Genomic DNA, 19,886 nt, shown 5'->3' on the forward strand with positions numbered 1-19,886 from the left:
TGTGTGTTGTGTGTGGTCGCATGTGGCACGTCTGTGTGCAAACTCCACTTTGATGACAGGAAGTTGGTGAGAGCAGAGGGAAGCGTATTGAGAGAAGATGTGTCAACAGTTCCTGTGCAACACTTCCCTCCTCTGTGCGAGGCCCTCCATCTTGAAACAATGTTCTTGGAGGAGACATTTTCCACAACAATAGACAACTTCATGAACACCAAATATTGTCGTAGCGAGGTCACGACGCACACCTTTTACCTTACAAAATGTCACAAAACAAACAAACGCACGGAAATGTCTCACCAAAATGTCACAAAAAGTGTAAATGCGCGGCTCAAAGGTTGATTGTTTACCTTCTGCCACCTAGTGGACACGTGTGGCATACTTCTGTAGGTCACAATGTTGTATTTTAATACAATATTTACTTCTTTTGAAACACTTAAAACACGAAAAATATTTGTGTATTTTGTAATGGCCATAAGAATAACAATTACATCATTCTTGGAAAACTTCATGAACATAGGTCAATCAATCAATCAATCAATCAATTTACTTATATAGCCCTCAATCACAAGTGTCTCAAAGGGCTGCACAAGCCACAACGACATCCTCGGTTCAGAGCCCACATCAGGGCAAGGAAAAACTCAACCCAGTGGGATGACAATGAGAAACCTTGACCGGTGCAATGGACGTCGAGTGGATCTAACATAATAGTGAGAGTCCAGTCCATAGTGGATCTAACATAATAGTGTGAGAGTCCAGTCCATAGTGGATTTAACATAATAGTGAGAGTTCAGTCCATAGTGGATCTAACATAATAGTGTGAGAGTCCAGTCCATAGTGGATCTAACATAATAGTGTGAGAGTCCAGTCCATAGTGGATCTAACATAATAGTGAGAGTCCAGTCCATAGTGGATCTAACATAATAGTGAGAGTCCAGTCCATAGTGGATCTAACATAATATTGTGAGTGTTCAGTCCATAGTGGATTTAACATAATAGTGAGAGTCTAGTCCATAGTGGATCTAACATAATAGTGTGAGAGTCCAGTCCATAGTGGATCTAACATAATAGTGAGAGTCCAGTCCATAGTGGATCTAACATAATAGTGAGAGTCCAGTCCATAGTGGATCTAACATAATAGTGAGAGTCTAGTCCATAGTGGATCTAACATAATAGTGTGAGAGTCCAGTCCATAGTGGATCTAACATAATAGTGTGAGTGTCCAGTCCATAGTGGATCTAACATAATAGTGAGAGTCCAGTCCATAGTGGATCTAACATAATAGTGAGAGTACAGTCCATAGTGGATCTAACATAATAGTGAGAGTCCAGTCCATAGTGGATCTAACATAATAGTGTGAGAGTCCAGTCCATAGTGGATCTAACATAATAGTGTGAGAGGCCAGTCCATAGTGGATCTAACATAATAGTGAGAGTCCAGTCCATAGTGGATCTAACATAATAGTGAGAGTCCAGTCCATAGTGAATCTAATATAATAGTGAGAGTCCAGTCCATAGTGGATCTTACATAATAGTGAGAGTCCAGTCCATAGTGGATCTAACATAATAGTGAGAGTCCAGTCCATAGTGGATCTAACATAATAGTGTGAGTGTCCAGTCCATAGTGGATCTAACATAATAGTGAGAGTCCAGTCCATAGTGGATCTAACATAATAGTGAGAGTCCAGTCCATAGTGGATCTAACATAATAGTGTGAGAGTCCAGTCCATAGTGGATTTAACATAATAGTGAGAGTTCAGTCCATAGTGGATCTAACATAATAGTGTGAGAGTCCAGTCCATAGTGGATCTAACATAATAGTGAGAGTTCAGTCCATAGTGGATCTAGCATAATATTGTGAGAGTCCAGTCCATAGTGGATCTAACATAATAGTGAGAGTCCAGTCCATAGTGGATCTAACATAATATTGTGAGAGTCCAGTCCATAGTGGATCTAACATAATAGTGAGAGTACAGTCCATAGTGGATCTAACATAATAGTGTGAGAGTCCAGTCCATAGTGAATCCAACATAATAGTGAGAGTCCAGTCCATAGTGGATCTAACATAATAGTGAGAGTCCAGTCCATAGTGGATCTAACATAATATTGTGAGAGTCCAGTCCATAGTGGATCTAACATAATAGTGTGAGAGTCCAGTCCATAGTGGAGCTAGTTAATAGTGTGAGAGTCCAGTCCATAGTGGATCTAACATAATAGTGAGAGTCCAGTCCATAGTGGATCTAACATAATAGTGAGAGTCCAGTCCATAGTGGATCTAACATAATAGTGAGAGTCCAGTCCATAGTGGATCTAACATAATAGTGAGAGTACAGTCCATAGTGGATCTAGCATAATAGTGTGAGAGTCTAGTCCATAGTGGGTCTAACATAATAGTAAGAGTCCAGTCCATAGTGGATCTAACATAATAGTGAGAGTCCAGTCCATAGTGGATCTAACATAATAGTGTGAGAGTACAGTCCATAGTGGATCTAACATAATAGTGAGAGTCCAGTCCATAGTGGATCCAACATAATTGTGTGAGAGAGTCCAGTCCATAGTGGATTTAACATAATAGTAAGAGTCCAGTCCATAGTGGATCTAACATAATAGTGAGAGTCCAGTCCATAGTGGATCTAATATAATAGTGAAAGTCCAGTCCATAGTGGATCTAACATAATAGTGAGAGTTCAGTCCATAGTGGATCTAACATAATAGTGAGAGTGCAGTCCATAGTGGATCTAACATAATAGTGAGAGTTCAGTCCATAGTGGATCTAACATAATAGTGAGAGTCCAGTCCATAGTGGATCTAACATAATAGTGAGAGTACAGTCCATAGTGGATCTAACATAATAGTGAGAGTCAAGTCCATAGTGGATCTAACATAATTGTGTGAGAGAGTCCAGTCCATAGTGGATTTAACATAATAGTGAGAGTCCAGTCCATAGTGGATCTAACATAATAGTGAGAGTCAAGTCCATAGTGGATCTAACATAATTGTGTGAGAGAGTCCAGTCCATAGTGGATTTAACATAATAGTGAGAGTCCAGTCCATAGTGGATCTAACATAATAGTGAGAGTCCAGTCCATAGTGGATCTAACATAATAGTGAAAGTCCAGTCCATAGTGGATCTAACATAATAGTGAGAGTCCAGTCCATAGTGGATCTAACATAATAGTGTGAGAGTCCAGTCCATAGTGGATCTAACATAATAGTGAGAGTCCAGTCCATAGTGGATCTAACATAATAGTGTGAGAGTCCAGTCCATAGTGGATCTAACATAATAGTGAGAGTCCAGTCCATAGTGGATCTAACATAATAGTGAAAGTCCAGTCCATAGTGGATCTAACATAATAGTGAGAGTCCAGTCCATAGTGGATCTAACATAATAGTGAGAGTCCAGTCCATAGTGGATCTAACATAATAGTGAAAGTCCAGTCCATAGTGGATCTAACATCCAGTCCATAGTGGATCTAACATAATAGTGTGAGAGTCCAGTCCATAGTGGATCTAACATAATATTGTGAGAGTCCAGTCCATAGTGGATCTAACATAATAGTGAGACTCCAGTCCATAGTGGATCTAACATAATAGTGAGAGTCCAGTCCATAGTGGATCTAACATAATAGTGAGAGTCCAGTCCATAGTGGATCGAACATATTAGTGTGAGAGTCCAGTCCATAGTGGATCTAACATAATATTGTGAGAGTCCAGTCCATAGTGGATCTAACATAATATTGTGAGAGTCCACTCCATAGTGGATCTAACATAATAGTGTGAGAGTCCAGTCCATAGTGGATCTAACATAATAGTGAGAGTCCAGTCCATAGTGGATCTAACATAATAGTGTGAGAGTCCAGTCCATAGTGGAGCTAGTTAATAGTGTGAGAGTCCAGTCCATAGTGGATCTAACATAATAGTGAGAGTCCAGTCCATAGTGGATCTAACATAATAGTGAGAGTCCAGTCCATAGTGGATCTAACATAATAGTGAGAGTCCAGTCCATAGTGGATCTAACATAATAGTGAGAGTACAGTCCATAGTGGATCTAGCATAATAGTGTGAGAGTCTAGTCCATAGTGGGTCTAACATAATAGTAAGAGTCCAGTCCATAGTGGATCTAACATAATAGTGAGAGTCCAGTCCATAGTGGATCTAACATAATAGTGTGAGAGTACAGTCCATAGTGGATCTAACATAATAGTGAGAGTCCAGTCCATAGTGGATCCAACATAATTGTGTGAGAGAGTCCAGTCCATAGTGGATTTAACATAATAGTAAGAGTCCAGTCCATAGTGGATCTAACATAATAGTGAGAGTCCAGTCCATAGTGGATCTAATATAATAGTGAAAGTCCAGTCCATAGTGGATCTAACATAATAGTGAGAGTTCAGTCCATAGTGGATCTAACATAATAGTGAGAGTGCAGTCCATAGTGGATCTAACATAATAGTGAGAGTTCAGTCCATAGTGGATCTAACATAATAGTGAGAGTCCAGTCCATAGTGGATCTAACATAATAGTGAGAGTACAGTCCATAGTGGATCTAACATAATAGTGAGAGTCAAGTCCATAGTGGATCTAACATAATTGTGTGAGAGAGTCCAGTCCATAGTGGATTTAACATAATAGTGAGAGTCCAGTCCATAGTGGATCTAACATAATAGTGAGAGTCAAGTCCATAGTGGATCTAACATAATTGTGTGAGAGAGTCCAGTCCATAGTGGATTTAACATAATAGTGAGAGTCCAGTCCATAGTGGATCTAACATAATAGTGAGAGTCCAGTCCATAGTGGATCTAACATAATAGTGAAAGTCCAGTCCATAGTGGATCTAACATAATAGTGAGAGTCCAGTCCATAGTGGATCTAACATAATAGTGTGAGAGTCCAGTCCATAGTGGATCTAACATAATAGTGAGAGTCCAGTCCATAGTGGATCTAACATAATAGTGTGAGAGTCCAGTCCATAGTGGATCTAACATAATAGTGAGAGTCCAGTCCATAGTGGATCTAACATAATAGTGAAAGTCCAGTCCATAGTGGATCTAACATAATAGTGAGAGTCCAGTCCATAGTGGATCTAACATAATAGTGTGAGAGTCCAGTCCATAGTGGATCTAACATAATATTGTGAGAGTCCAGTCCATAGTGGATCTAACATAATAGTGAGACTCCAGTCCATAGTGGATCTAACATAATAGTGAGAGTCCAGTCCATAGTGGATCTAACATAATAGTGAGAGTCCAGTCCATAGTGGATCGAACATATTAGTGTGAGAGTCCAGTCCATAGTGGATCTAACATAATATTGTGAGAGTCCAGTCCATAGTGGATCTAACATAATAGTGAGAGTCCAGTCCATAGTGGATCCAACATAATTGTGTGAGAGAGTCCAGTCCATAGTGGATTTAACATAATAGTAAGAGTCCAGTCCATAGTGGATCTAACATAATATTGTGAGAGTCCACTCCATAGTGGATCTAACATAATAGTGTGAGAGTCCAGTCCATAGTGGATCTAACATAATAGTGAGAGTCCAGTCCATAGTGGATCTAACATAATAGTGTGAGAGTCCAGTCCATAGTGGATCTAACATAATACTGAGAGTCCAGTCCATAGTGGATCTAACATAATAGTGTGAGAGTCCAGTCCATAGTGGATCTAACATAATAGTGAGAGTTTAGTCCATAGTGGATCTAACATAATAGTGAGAGTCCAGTCCATAGTGGATCTAACATAATAGTGAGAGTCCAGTCCATAGTGGATCTAACATAATAGTGAGAGTTCAGTCCATAGTGGATCTAACATAATAGTGAGAGTCCAGTCCATAGTGGATCTAACATAATATTGTGAGTCCAGTCCATAGTGGATCTAACATAATAGTGTGAGAGTCCAGTCCATAGAGGATCTAACATAATAGTGAGAGTCCAGTCCATAGTGGATCTAACATAATAGTGAGAGTCCAGTCCATAGTGGATCCAACATAATAGTGTGAGAGTCCAGTCCATAGTGGATCTAACATAATAGTGAGAGTCCAGTCCATAGTGGATCTAACATAATAGTGAGAGTCCAGTCCATAGTGGATCCAACATAATTGTGTGAGAGAGTCCAGTCCATAGTGGATTTAACATAATAGTGAGAGTACAGTCCATAGTGGATCTAACACAATAGTGTGAGAGTCCAGTCCATAGTGGATCTAACATAATAGTGTGAGAGTCCAGTCCATAGTGGAGCTAACATAATAGTGAGAGTCCAGTCCATAGTGGATCTAACATAATAGTGAGAGAGTCCAGTCAATAGTGGATCTAACATAATTGTGTGAGAGAGTCCAGTCCATAGTGGATTTAACATAATAGTGAGAGTCCAGTCCATAGTGGATCTAACATAATAGTAAGAGTCCAGTCCATGGTGGATCTAACATAATAGTGTGAGAGGCCAGTCCATAGTGGATCTAACATAATAGTGTGAGAGGCCAGTCCATAGTGGATCTAACATAATAGTGAGAGTTCAGTCCATAGTGGATCTAACATAATAGTGAGAGTCCAGTCCATAGTGGATCCAACATAATTGTGTGAGAGAGTCCAGTCCATAGTGGATTTAACATAATAGTGAGAGTACAGTCCATAGTGGATCTAACACAATAGTGTGAGAGTCCAGTCCATAGTGGATCTAACATAATAGTGTGAGAGTCCAGTCCATAGAGGATCTAACATAATAGTGAGAGTCCAGTCCATAGTGGATCTAACATAATAGTGTGAGAGTCCAGTCCATAGTGGATCTAACATAATAATGAGAGTCCAGTCCATAGTGGATCTAACATAATAGTGAGAGTCCAGTCCATAGTGGATCTAACATAATAGTGAGAGTCCAGTCCATAGTGGATCTAACATAATAGTGTGAGAGTCCAGTTCATAGTGGATCTAACATAATAGTGTGAGAGTCCAGTCCATAGTGGATCTAACATAATAGTGAGAGTCCAGTCCATAGTGGATCTAACATAATAGTGAGAGTCCAGTCCATAGTGGCTCTAACATAATAGTGTGAGAGTCCAGTCCATAGTGGAGCTAGTTAATAGTGTGAGAGTCCAGTCCATAGTGGATCTAACATAATAGTGAGAGTCCAGTCCATAGTGGATCTAACAAAATAGTGTGAGAGTCCAGTCCATAGTGGATCTAACATAATAGTGAGAGTCCAGTCCATAGTGGATCTAACATAATAGTAAGAGTCCAGTCCAAAGTGGGGCCAGCAGGAGACCATCCCGAGCGATGGTGGAAACTTTACACTAGACTTCAGGCAACGTGGATCCTGTGCCTCTCCTGTCTTCCTCCAGACTCTGGGACCTCGATTTCCAAAGGAAATGCAAAATTTGCATGGTTGGGTGATGGTTTGGGGTGCCATGTCATCTGCTGGTCCACTCTGTTTCCTGAGATCCAGGGTCAACGCAGCCATCTACCAGCAAGTTTTAGAGCACTTCATGCTTCCTGCTGCTGACCTGCTCTATGGAGATGGAGATTTCAAGTTCCAACAGGACTTGGCACCTGCACACAGCGCAAAATCTACCCGTGCCTGGTTTACGGACCATGGTATTTCTGTTCTAAATTGGCCCGCCAACTCCCCTGACCTTAGCCCCATAGAAAATCTGTGGGGTATTGTGAAAAGGAAGATGCAGAATGCCAGACCCAAAAACGCAGAAGAGTTGAAGGCCACTATCAGAGCAACCTGGGCTCTCATAACACCTGAGCAGTGCCAGAAACTCATCGACTCCATGCCACGCCGCATTAACGCAGTAATTGAGGCAAAAGGAGCTCCAACCAAGTATTGAGTATTGTACATGCTCATATTTTTTCATTTTCATACTTTTCAGTTGGCCAACATTTCTAAAAATCCCTTTTTTGTATTAGCCTTAAGTAATATTCTAATTTTGTGACACACGGAATTTTGGATTTTCATTTGTTGCCACTTCAAATCATCAAAATTAAATGAAATAAACATTTGAATGCATCAGTCTGTGTGCAATGAATAAATATAATGTACAAGTTACACCTTTTGAATGCAATTACTGAAATAAATCAAGTTTTTCAAAATATTCTAATTTACTGGCTTTTACCTGTACATCTCATTGTGCAACATGTGAATGTTTTAATGGGGACTAAATGCAATGTTTGAAAGGGGTACAAATTATTTCCAAAGCAGGACCTCCACCCAGACAAACAATACAAGTACACAGTTCATGGAAAACAATATTTTTTGTTATTGTCATTATAAGTGGGCCTAAACACTTATATTAGAAATGGAAATGACTGCGGTCATTTGATTATAATAATAAGAGAATGTTGTCTGTCTATCTGTGTTGGCCCTGCGATGAGGTGGGGACTTGTCCAGGGTGTACCCCGAAAGGGACAAGCGGTAGAAAATGGATGGATGGATGGAGATTGAAGTTGTTATTTAGTCATGTTTGGGACAGGTGTGCTGCTGGTGTAGCCACACTGATGTTGCTCACATGGGCTCCACTCAATGCTCACGGAGTTTTTGCCTTTGCTCACACACATGAACAATTAGAGGGAACATTGGTAGTAACTAGTGATGGGTTGATGAGGCGTCATGAAGCGTTTCGACACATTGCAAAACTGTATTGATACTGTGTCGATACTGTGTCACTAAATACTGACATCTGCTGGACATTAAAAATCCCTACAGGCAACCTATGGACCGACTCAACTGACACTGGTTTGATGCCCTAGTACAGGGGTCACCAACCTTTTTGAAACCAAAAACTACTTCTTGGGTACTGATTAATGCGAAGGGCTACCAGTTTGATACACACTTAAATAAATAAATATATTGTCATTTGTAAGTTACACGTAAGTGTGATTTAAACAAGAATAGCTAAATAAATACATTTATATATATAAAAAAAATGGGTATTTCTGTCTGTCATTCCGTCGTACATTTTTTTTTTCCTTTTACGGAAGGTTTTTTGTAGAGAATAAATGATGAAAAAAAAACACTCAATTGAACGGTTTAAAAGAGGAGAAAACAGGAAAAAAATTAAAACAAAATTTTGAAACATAGTTTATCTTCAATTTCGACTCTTTAAAATTCAAAATTCAACCGACAAAAAGAAGAGGAAAAACTAGCTAATTTGAATCTTTTTGAAAAAAATTAAAAAAAGAATTTATGGAAGATCATTAGTCATTTTTCCTGATTAAGATACATTTTAGAATTTTGATGACATGTTTTGAATTGGTTAAAATCCAATCTGCACTTTGTTAGAATATTTAACAAATTGGACCAAGCTATATTTCCAACAAAGACAAATCAGTATTTCTTCTAGATTTTCCAGAACAAAATTTTTAAACGAAATTCAAAATACTTTGAAATAAGATTTAAATTTGATTCTACAGATGTTCTAGATTTGCCAGAATAATTTTTTTGAATTTTAATCATAGTAAGTTTGAAGAAATATTTCACAAATATTCTTCGTCGAAAAACCAGAAGCTAAAATATTTATTATTCTTTACAATAATAAAAAAAAAAAAAATTACTTGAACATTGATTTAAATTGTCAGGAAAGAAAAGGAAGAAATTTAAAAGGTAAAAAGGTATATTTGTTTAAAAATCCTAAAAATCATTTTTAAGGTTGTATTTTTTCTCTAAAATTGTATTTCTAAAAGTAATAAGAAGCAAAGTAGAAAATAAATGAATTTATTTAAACAAGTGAAGACCCATCCATCCATCCATTTTCTACTGCTTATTCCAAGTGAAGACCAAGTCTTTAAAATATTTTCTTGGATTTTCAAATTCTATTTGAGTTTTGTCTCTTTTAGAATTAAAAATGTCAAGCAAAGCGAGACCAGCTTGCTAGTAAATAAATAAAATTAAAAAAATAGAGGCAGCTCACTGGTAAGTGCTGCTCTTTGAGCTATTTTTAGAACAGGCCAGCGGGCGACTGATCTGGTCCTTACGGGCTACCTGGTGACCGCGGGCACCGCGTTGGTGACCCCTGCCCTAGTATATACAATAATATAAACCAAGTCATTGTATTTCATTTAGCATTATTTCATATCTTCATTTAAATAAAAATATATTTGTATCTTTTTTAGATACAGTCAATAAATAATGTGAACATGTATCATAACATGGAACGTGTTGTGGATGATTGTGGACTGGGAATTTTTTTTATTTTATTTTTTTACACATTTTTGTTAAAAAAAAAATTTAAAAAAAGTTTTTCCGACGTATTACATTTTAGACGATTTTTCTTAGTTATTATTTCTCCGGCTGTAGAAAAGACACGCTCACAGGGCACAGAGGAGGCGTCAGTGCGACACAGTTGGCGTATCGGTCACGTGACCAAAACAGCTCATGATTGGTCACGTGACTTTCTAAAAGCACCGATACAGGGTTTTGCTCTATGAGTTTGACGCATGCGCCGATGCATCGGTGTTGCCGGACCCATCACTAGTAGTAACCCTTTTTGTCTTTTTTTTTTTTTTTCATATTTTTTATTATTATTATTTATTAATATTTATTACTCTATCTGTATTTGCTTTTGTTTTCTTTCCGTGACTTTTGAGTGAATTATAAATGTATGTTTGTTGGTCAATTTAAAAAAAATAAAATAAAAACAATTGTCAGCGAGCCTTCTTCCGGCAGGCGCTGTCACGTGACTCTGTTTGACCAATCCCACGTCAGCAGTAGTGACGTTCGAAGCATGATGTCATCAATCAAACAAGGACACAGTACAGCTAGTGGAAGTTAAATTATGTCAGTATGTTTAAAGTTTATGATAAATTACAACCCTTCTTGTTTAATAAGTGTCAGAATGTTGTTAAAATAAGACAATTTAATGACGTGACATGACGCTAGCACAACCCGGCTGTTTGAGACAACTGGTAAGTAGAAACCTCCGACAACAGTTGACGCAAAAAAAAAACGATCTTTTTGTATGGCTCTGATGATCCTAAGTGTATCTTAAACACGTTAAAACATGACCAAAAACATCAAAAAGCAGTGGAAAGTCGTACTTATCTGTTAGATACTGGCGCTATCTTATTAGCATGTAGCATTCTCTTCTTTTACTACTTTATAACATAGCTAAACAAGCTGAAATGACCACAGTCGCCCCCTAGTGTACGAGAGGCACACTGCGTATGGCCAACTGTCACATTAAAGATAGTTGTAGTCCAAGGACCATTTAAAAACATTTACTAAATAAATCAAGTTACTCAATACTTGAGTAGTTTTTTCACGGTAAACTTACTTACTCAAGTAATTATTTTGATGACTACTTTTTACTTTGACTTGAGTCATATTCATACTTGCCAACCCTCCCGGATTTTCCGGGAGACTCCCGAAATTCAGCGCCTCTCCCGAAAACCTCCCGGGACAAAGTTTCTCACGAAAATCTCCCGAAATTCAGGCGAGGCTGGAGGCCACGCCCCCTCCAGCTCCATGCGGACCTGAGTGACGTGTTGACAGCCTGTTCACAACATTGCCGTAAACAGCAATGTTGTGACACGTTTAAACAGGACAATATTGCCATCTACTGTACATGCATATGTGACCCACCCATAATGTGTCACATTTTTGTGTTGATTTATTTATTTTATTTTGTGGTTTGAATTCGTTTTTGGAGCTGTCATTCCACATTTATCAGTATTCACATTGGTCAGTAGGGGGCAGTAGGGCGTTTCTTCCCAATTGAATGCTATCACCTGCAGACCGGAAGTGTCTTGTCATTCTGATGAGAGCGACCAGTCTGTGAACAATTGAAACGTCCCGTGTGCTTTTTCCTCCTGTATAACAGGTTAGTTTTGGTGAATCAACTCACTGAATAATATCCATGTGATCTTTATAAGTTTAAGTACACATTCTGATGGTGGAGCCTAACTCTAAAGTGTTTGTGAGTTGTAGTTTGTATTTGTGAATGAATCCAGTGCACAGCTGCAGTAATCAATACAAAAAGGCGACGTGAGTGCGCAATGTTTATATAGGAACTTCTGATCCTAATTCAGACTCCCAAATTAGAGCTCCCGTTTTCTTATTGATTTTATAATGTATATTTGTATAATGTGTGTGTTCTGAAATAGTGACAGAGAATAGAACAAGGATGGCCAATTCAACCCTTAACTCAACAATGAGTAGATGAGTGTTATGTGTGTGTATGTGTAAATAAATGAACACTGAAATTCAAGTATTTCTTATATGTATATATATATATATATATATATATATATATATATATATGTATATGTAATAAAAAAAAAAATATATATATATATATATAGGTAGAATTCACTGAAAGTCAAGTATTTCTTATATATATATATCTATATATATCTTAACCACGCCCCCAACCACGCCCCCCACCCCCCACCTCCCGAAATCGGAGGTCTCAAGGTTGGCAAGTATGGTCATATTCTAAAGTAACGGTACTTTTACTCGAGTACAATTTTTGGGTACTCTACCCACCTGTGTTGATAATAACATCTAATTTTTATTGCAACATTTAAAAATAATAACTGTTGTCCAGTTGTTGTGTCTTCTTTCATTATCATCATGTTATTTACAAGCATGACATTAAGTTGCATTTACAGTTGCAAGTCCAAGACGTTAGATGGCAGTGGTGTACAGTTTATGCCGTTTTGTTGCACCCTAAAAAGTGTGAGCACTGTAAGTATTGTACTTATTAAGCACCAGCTGTTTGATTGTAACGTGCATCTTAGTTGTAGTTTGCATTAACACATATGGAGGCCATGTAAAATTCTTAATGCTAATCGGTAGCATGTCAATAGAAAAGCCCATGTATATTAGCAACGAGCTAGCGCAAAAGTGTAGCCTTACTTGACTGTTGGTTGGAGCGTTTTTTGAGACAAATTCTTTGTTGGCATTGAAGATTGCAACATTACCCAGAGGTAGTTTGGCCGAGTCCGCTCTCAGTGCTGCTGGAGTGATCGCCAAGTGCCGAAGCGCGCGAAAAGTCGGCTGGGTTGGCAACCGGCTGTAACCCAGGTACCACAACATGGCACTTGTGTGTTTTTTTATGTCAATAAATAAAACCGAATTTAACTTAGGACTAAAATACGTAAGATATGCTTAATACAAGACATAATGAAACTTTATTTAACATTTAATTTAGGACGAAAATATGCTAATTTAAGACATATATAAAACTTAATTTCAAACTTAATTTAGGACAAAAATAAGTAAAATATGATTAATATAAGACATAAATAAAAGTGAATTTAACATTTAATTTAGGACAAAAATAGTTGTAGTTTTCATTAACACATTTGGAGGTGTTGAAAGCGCCATGTAACATCGCTAATGCTAATCAGTAGCACGTCAATAGCAAAACCAATTTATACTAGCATCAAGCTAGCCCACTTTTGGAAAGTAGAGGCTTACTTGGTGCGTTTTTTGAGTCATCTTCTTTGTTGGCATTGGAAAATGTCAAAATTACCTCGAGGTGGTTGGGCGGAGTCCGCTCTCAGTGCTGCTGGAGTGATTGCGAAGTGCACATATCTGGTACCGTAACATGGAACGGTTGAAATGTACGTGATTTGGTGCCCTGTAGGACAGGTGGGATTCGGTCGATGCCAAAAAAAAGTACCACATTCGGTACATAGAAGAGTATTTCCTAAGTACTTAAATATGTTAGGTTGTACGTCAACATGTTAGGTTGTACTTCAACATGTTAGGTTGTACTTTCACATGTTAGGTTATACTTCAACATGTCAGGTTGTACTTCAACATGTTAGGTTGTACTTCAACATGTTAGGTTGTACTTCAACATGTTAGGTTGTACTTTCACATGTTAGGTTATACTTCAACATGTCAGGTTGTACTTCAACATGTTAGGTTGTACTTCAACATGTTAGGTTGTACTTCAACATGTCAGGTTGTACTTTCACATGTTAGGTTATACTTCAACATGTCAGGTTGTACTTCAACATGTTAGGTTGTACTTCAACATGTTAGGTTGTACTTAGGAGGTTGTACTTCAACATTTTAGGTTGTACTTCAACATGTTAGGTTGTACTTCAACATGTTAGGTTGTACTTAAACATGTTAGGTTGTACTTAGGAGGTTGTACTTCAACATGTTAGGTTATACTTCAACATGTCAGGTTGTACTTCAACATGTTAGGTTGTACTTCAACATGTTAGGTTGTACTTAGGAGGTTGTACTTCAACATTTTAGGTTGTACTTCAACATGTTAGGTTGTACTTCAACATGTTAGGTTGTACTTAAACATGTTAGGTTGTACTTAGGAGGTTGTACTTCAACATGTTAGGTTATACTTCAACATGTCAGGTTGTACTTCAACATGTTAGGTTGTACTTCAACATGTTAGGTTGTACTTAGGAGGTTGTACTTCAACATTTTAGGTTGTACTTCAACATGTTAGGTTGTACTTCAACATGTTAGGTTGTACTTAAACATGTTAGGTTGTACTTAGGAGGTTGTACTTCAACATGTTAGGTTCTACTTCAACATGTTAGGTTGTACTTAGGAGGTTGTACTTCAACATGTTAGGTTGTACTTCAACAAGTTAGATTGTACTTCAACATGTCAGGTTGTACTTCAACATGTCAGGTTGTACTTCAACATGTTAGGTTATACTTCAACATGTTAGGTTGTACTTCAACATGTTAGGTTGTACTTAGGAGGTTGTACTTCAACATGTTAGGTTGTACTTAAATATGTTAGGTTGTACTTAAATATGTTAGGTTGTACTTAAATATGTCAGGTTGTACTTAAACATGTTACATTGTACTTAAACATGTTAGGTTGTACTTTAACATGTTAGGTTGTACTTAAATATGTTAGGTTGTACTTAAATATGTTAGGTTGTACTTAAACATGTTAGGTTGTACTTAGGATGTTGTACTTCAACATGTTAGGTTGTACTTAAACATGCTAGGTTGTGCTTAATTATGTTAGGTTGTACTTTAACATGTTAGGTTGTACTTCAACATGTTAGGTTGTACTTAGGAGGTTGTACTTCAACATGTTAGGTTGTGCTTAAATATGTTAGGTTGTGTTTAAATATGTTAGGTTGTACTTCAACATGTTAGGTTGTACTTCAACACGTTAGGTTGTACTTCAGCATGTTAGGTTGTACTTCAACGTGTCAGGTAGTACTTCAACAGGTTAGGTTGTACCTAAACATGTTAGGTTGTACTTAAAATGTTAGGTTGTACTTAAAATGTTAGGTTGTACTTCAGCATGTCAGGTTGTACTTCTACATGTCAGATAGTACTTCAACAGGTTAGGTTGTACTTAAAAATGTTAGGTTGCACTTCAACATGTCTGGTTGTACTTTAGTTAGGTTATACTTTAACAAGTCACACTTTATTTTCTGTTAGCGTCACAAGACTCAGCTGACTGCTGGTCAAGGAGTATGTCGTTAACAGAGTGCTGGCTCAGCGTAACGTGCGCGTACCTTTAAGGGGCGTGTGTCCAACAAGGTGATCAGAGTGAGGGGGCACGTGCTGCACAGTCACTGATGACTGTCATAAAGATAAGCATGAAGATAATAAGTCACATTGGAAGCAGGTGTTTCCTCACTACAACCCTCCAAGCGTGTTCCAATCTTGCCTTCCTTCATACTTACTCAAAAACCTATACCTTTTTCCCCAAGTGGGACGTCGGCGGATTATCCATATATGGTCGAAATTTACCCAAAGTGTGTTGCGCGAGTCCGCCATTGTAGTCAATAAGTACCGTATTTTCCGCACCATAAGCCGCCCCGTGTTATAAGCCGTGCCTTCAATGAACGGCATATTTCAAAACTTTGTCCACCTATAAGCCGCCCCGTGTTATAAGCCGCATCTAACTGCGCTAAAGGGAATGTCAAAAAAACAGTCAGATAGGTCAGTCAAACTTTAATAATATATTAAAAACCAGCGTTCTAACAACTCTGTTCACTCCCAAAATGTACGGTAATGTGCAAATGTGCAATCACAAACATAGTAAAATTCAAAATAGTGCAGAGCAATAACATCAATAACTTAATGTTGCTCGAACGTTAATGTCACAACACACAAAATAAACATAACGCTCACTTTCTGAAATTATTCTTCATTCATAAATCCCTCGAATTCTTCTCCTTCGGTGTCCGAATTAAAAAGTTGGGCGAATACGGGATCCAAAATGGCTCCGTCTCGTCGAAGTCATTGCCTTCCGGAAAGCTCGGACCACAGTTGTGACCGAAATATCCGCCCAGGCATTTACGATCCACTGGCAGATGTTGGCGTATGTCGTCCGGTGCTGTCTCCCTGTCTTAGTGAAGGTGTGTTCGCCTTCGGTCATCCATTGTTCCCACGCCGTTCGCAGTCGTGCTTTAAATGCCCTGTTGACACCAATATCGAGCGGTTGGAGTTCTTTGGTTAATCCACCCGGAATGACGGCGAGTGTTGTATTTGTGTGCTTCACTTGTTTTTTGACACCATCTGTGATGTGGGCGCGCATGGAGTCGTATATCAACATGGAACACACAAATGAAATGAAACGTAATACCCGCGCGCTTCTTCTTCTACGGGGGCGGGTGGTTGCTTACCGTAGAAGAAGAAGCGCTTCCTCTTCTACGGGGAAAAAAGATGGCGGCTGTTTACCGTAGTTGCGAGACCTAAACTTTATGAAAATGAATCTTAATATTAATCCATATATAAAGCGCACCGGGTTATAAACCGCACTGTCAGCTTTTGAGAAAATTTGTGGTTTTTTAGGTGCGGCTAATAGTGCGGAAAATACGGTACCTTTTTTTCCCCCCCCCCTCTTGTTGTGGGGCAGACTGGCTCGTACATGCACATGTTGCCATCTCTAATACAAAGTAGCACATAGTTCCAACTTGTATCTGTCAAAAACCGAACATGAACGGCAAGGCGATAGAGAAAAAAGAGCTCCTTGTGAAGATGAGGTAAAGAGCTGGGTGTTGGAGGTGAAGGCCGACCAATGGCGGGCCGTGACTGATGTGTAATGATTGACTGCGGTGTGGAAAGTCCACATCTCTTATCATCTGATCACAACACGCTCAGCTGCAACTCGACGCTCCTCAGCCCACCTTAGTTTGACATCTGGACGCCATTTTCATTCCACTTGTCTCGTTCCTGAGTGTCAGGACTACCAACCTCGCCTTCGTCATCTCTTGGACATTCTGCTCTCTGGTTAAATCTAGCGAGGTGTCGATCCATGGGGTTTGTGTCCAAAAGTGATGGTCATTGCCTCAAATGTCTCTAAATGCCAAGCAGAGGTCTTACTTTGACCAACACATCCTGGGGACTTTGACCCTCTGAGTCAGTTATTTATTTATTTCAGGCAATGACGTAAAAAAGTACAAAGTTGACAACACATGATAATATAAATGGACATAGTGCAAAAGGTAAAGTATAGTATGTAATGTGTAATTGTCCAGTTTTGCCTGAAAGGGAGTGGGAAGAAGATAATTTATTTAATCCCACCCCCAGTTCTCCATTCAGTGATTATTCACATGAGTTTCACTCTTACTTTGTTCAAGGATTATAATACACATGTTGTATCATAGTGGCATTACCACTGGTAACTATAATTATTACACTGTAACAATCATTTGTATCAACAATGTAGGAATAATGAATATACCAACAATGGTAATAGACAACATAGCAATAATGGTAATAGACAACATAGCAATAATGGTAATAGACAACATAGCAATAATGGTAATAGACAACATAGCAATAATGGTAATAGACAACATAGCAACAATGGTAATAGACAACATAGCAATAATGGTAATAGACAACATAGCAATAATGGTAATAGACAACATAGCAATAATGGTAATAGACAACATAGCAATAATGGTAATAGACAACATAACAATAATGGTAATAGACAACATAGCAATAATGGTAATAGACAACATAGCAATATGGTAATAGACAACATATTAATAATGGTAATAGACAACATAGCAATAATGGTAATAGACAACATAGCAATAATGGTAATAGACAACATATTAATAATGGTAATAGACAACATAGCAATAATGGTAATAGACAACATAGCAATAATGGTAGGGCTGCAGCTAACGATTATTTTTCTATCGATTAATCTATAGATTATTTTTTCGATTAATCGGTTAATCTATAGATTTTTTTTTTTCGATTAATCTATAGATTATTTTTCCTTTTACCGATTTTTTTTTTAATATAAAATGAAGAGGAAAAAATAAATGTAGGCCAGTTTTTTCAAAAGGCATGGCTTTTATTTACAAAAAAAAAAGTATGGCCACTCAGTCAACATTGACAACAACATGACAAAATATTCTGTAACAATGTAAACATTTAAAACTTTTTAACATTTAACAAAATTAAAAGTAGCTTATTTGCTTTTTAATGTGCAAATATAAAAGTAAACATCCAGTGCAAATCTTAATATTCTGGAATAGTATAAGCATTTCAAAAGTAAAAGTATTGCTTATTTTGCTTTAAAATGTGCAAAAATAAAGATAAACATCCAATACAAAAAAGTGCAAAATGGAAATATTCTGTAACAAGTGTAAACATTTCAACAAAAGTAAAAGTATTGCTTATTTGCTAAAATGTGCAAAAATAAAGCTAAACATCCAATACAAAAAAGTGTACAGTGTAAACATTTCAACAAAAGTAAAAGTATTGCTTATTTTGCTTAATAACACAACAATGATAGTATGATTAAAGTGAAAGTTAATTGTTGGTTTGTACATAGTATATGTAACTGTTAATGTTGTAAAAGGTATTTGCACAACTAATTAACGTTAGCGTTTGTGACACGTCTTGTGCCGTGGGGTTCTTTCAGGACCGACAGACTGAACGCCAGACGGCTTTGCCAGGTTTACAATCTTTTAATTTTACACAAAGTCTTTTCTCTTCCAACTGCGCGGATCGCGCACCTGGGCACGATTGCGGCGTCGCTCCCGGCGCGCCCCGCCTCGCCGCTCGCTGGCCGCCGCCGCCTCTCCACAGCGTTAAAGAGGAGCGCGTCTTTGTAAACACTGAACAGGCACGCCAAACGCGCCTCTCAGAGCGAAACGGTGCTTTAGTTTATGAATTTACAACGCAGATACAAATGACACATTCATGTTTTTGTGTAATAATGACAACGTATACGCACGCGGACGATTGACTTGTTGATGGTGATGGCAAGAACGCTGTCGGGGGTTTTCTTTTCAAATGTTCGTTCATAGCCGTTGTGCTGCTATGATAGGCCATTTCCGCTCGACACAGTGTGCATACAATTGAAATACTCCCACACTTTTGACGACTTTTGGCGTGCTTTTTTCCCCTCGCTCGCATCGTCTGCTTTGCGCTCCGCCATGACAGTAGTGTGACGTAAATATGCGACGCGCCGACGCACAAAAACGGCGTCGACGTATTTACGTAACCGATGACGTCGACTACGTCGACGCGTCGTTTCAGCCTTACTGTTCACCTGTGGGATGTTCCAAATAAGTCTTTGATGAGCATTCCTCAACATTTTCAGTCTTTTTTGCCACTTGTGCCAGCTTTTTTGAAACATGTTGCAGGCATCAAATTCCAAATGAGCTAATCTTTGCAAAAAATAACAAAGTTTTCCAGTTCCAACGTTAAGTATCTTGTCTTTGCAGTCTATTCAATTGAATATAAGTTGAAAAGGATTTGTTGTATTCTCTTTTTATTTACCATTTACACAACCTGACAACTTCACTGCTGTTGGGTTTTGTAGGACCATGAGGTGCTGCTCACTAACTGAGCTTGGTCATGAAAGCTTCAGTTTATCATCACAGCACGTCTTGTGTACGCATTTCCGAGCACCCGAGTCGTGTTTCTTCTTGATAGAAGGTCCTAGTTTGGGAAAAAGGCTCGGACGGACCAGACTG

General features: G+C 38.3%; 1 protein-coding gene across 1 annotated transcript in view; it reads left to right on the plus strand.

Moving 5' to 3' along the window:
* nherf1b (NHERF family PDZ scaffold protein 1b) overlaps window positions 1-19,886 on the plus strand; it is a 96,151-nt gene that overhangs the window by 54,168 nt on the left and 22,097 nt on the right. The window lies entirely within an intron of this gene.

The sequence above is a fragment of the Nerophis lumbriciformis genome, linkage group LG22, assembly GCF_033978685.3.
Source record: "Nerophis lumbriciformis linkage group LG22, RoL_Nlum_v2.1, whole genome shotgun sequence".
In the NCBI taxonomy this organism is placed as follows: Eukaryota; Metazoa; Chordata; class Actinopteri; order Syngnathiformes; family Syngnathidae; genus Nerophis; species Nerophis lumbriciformis.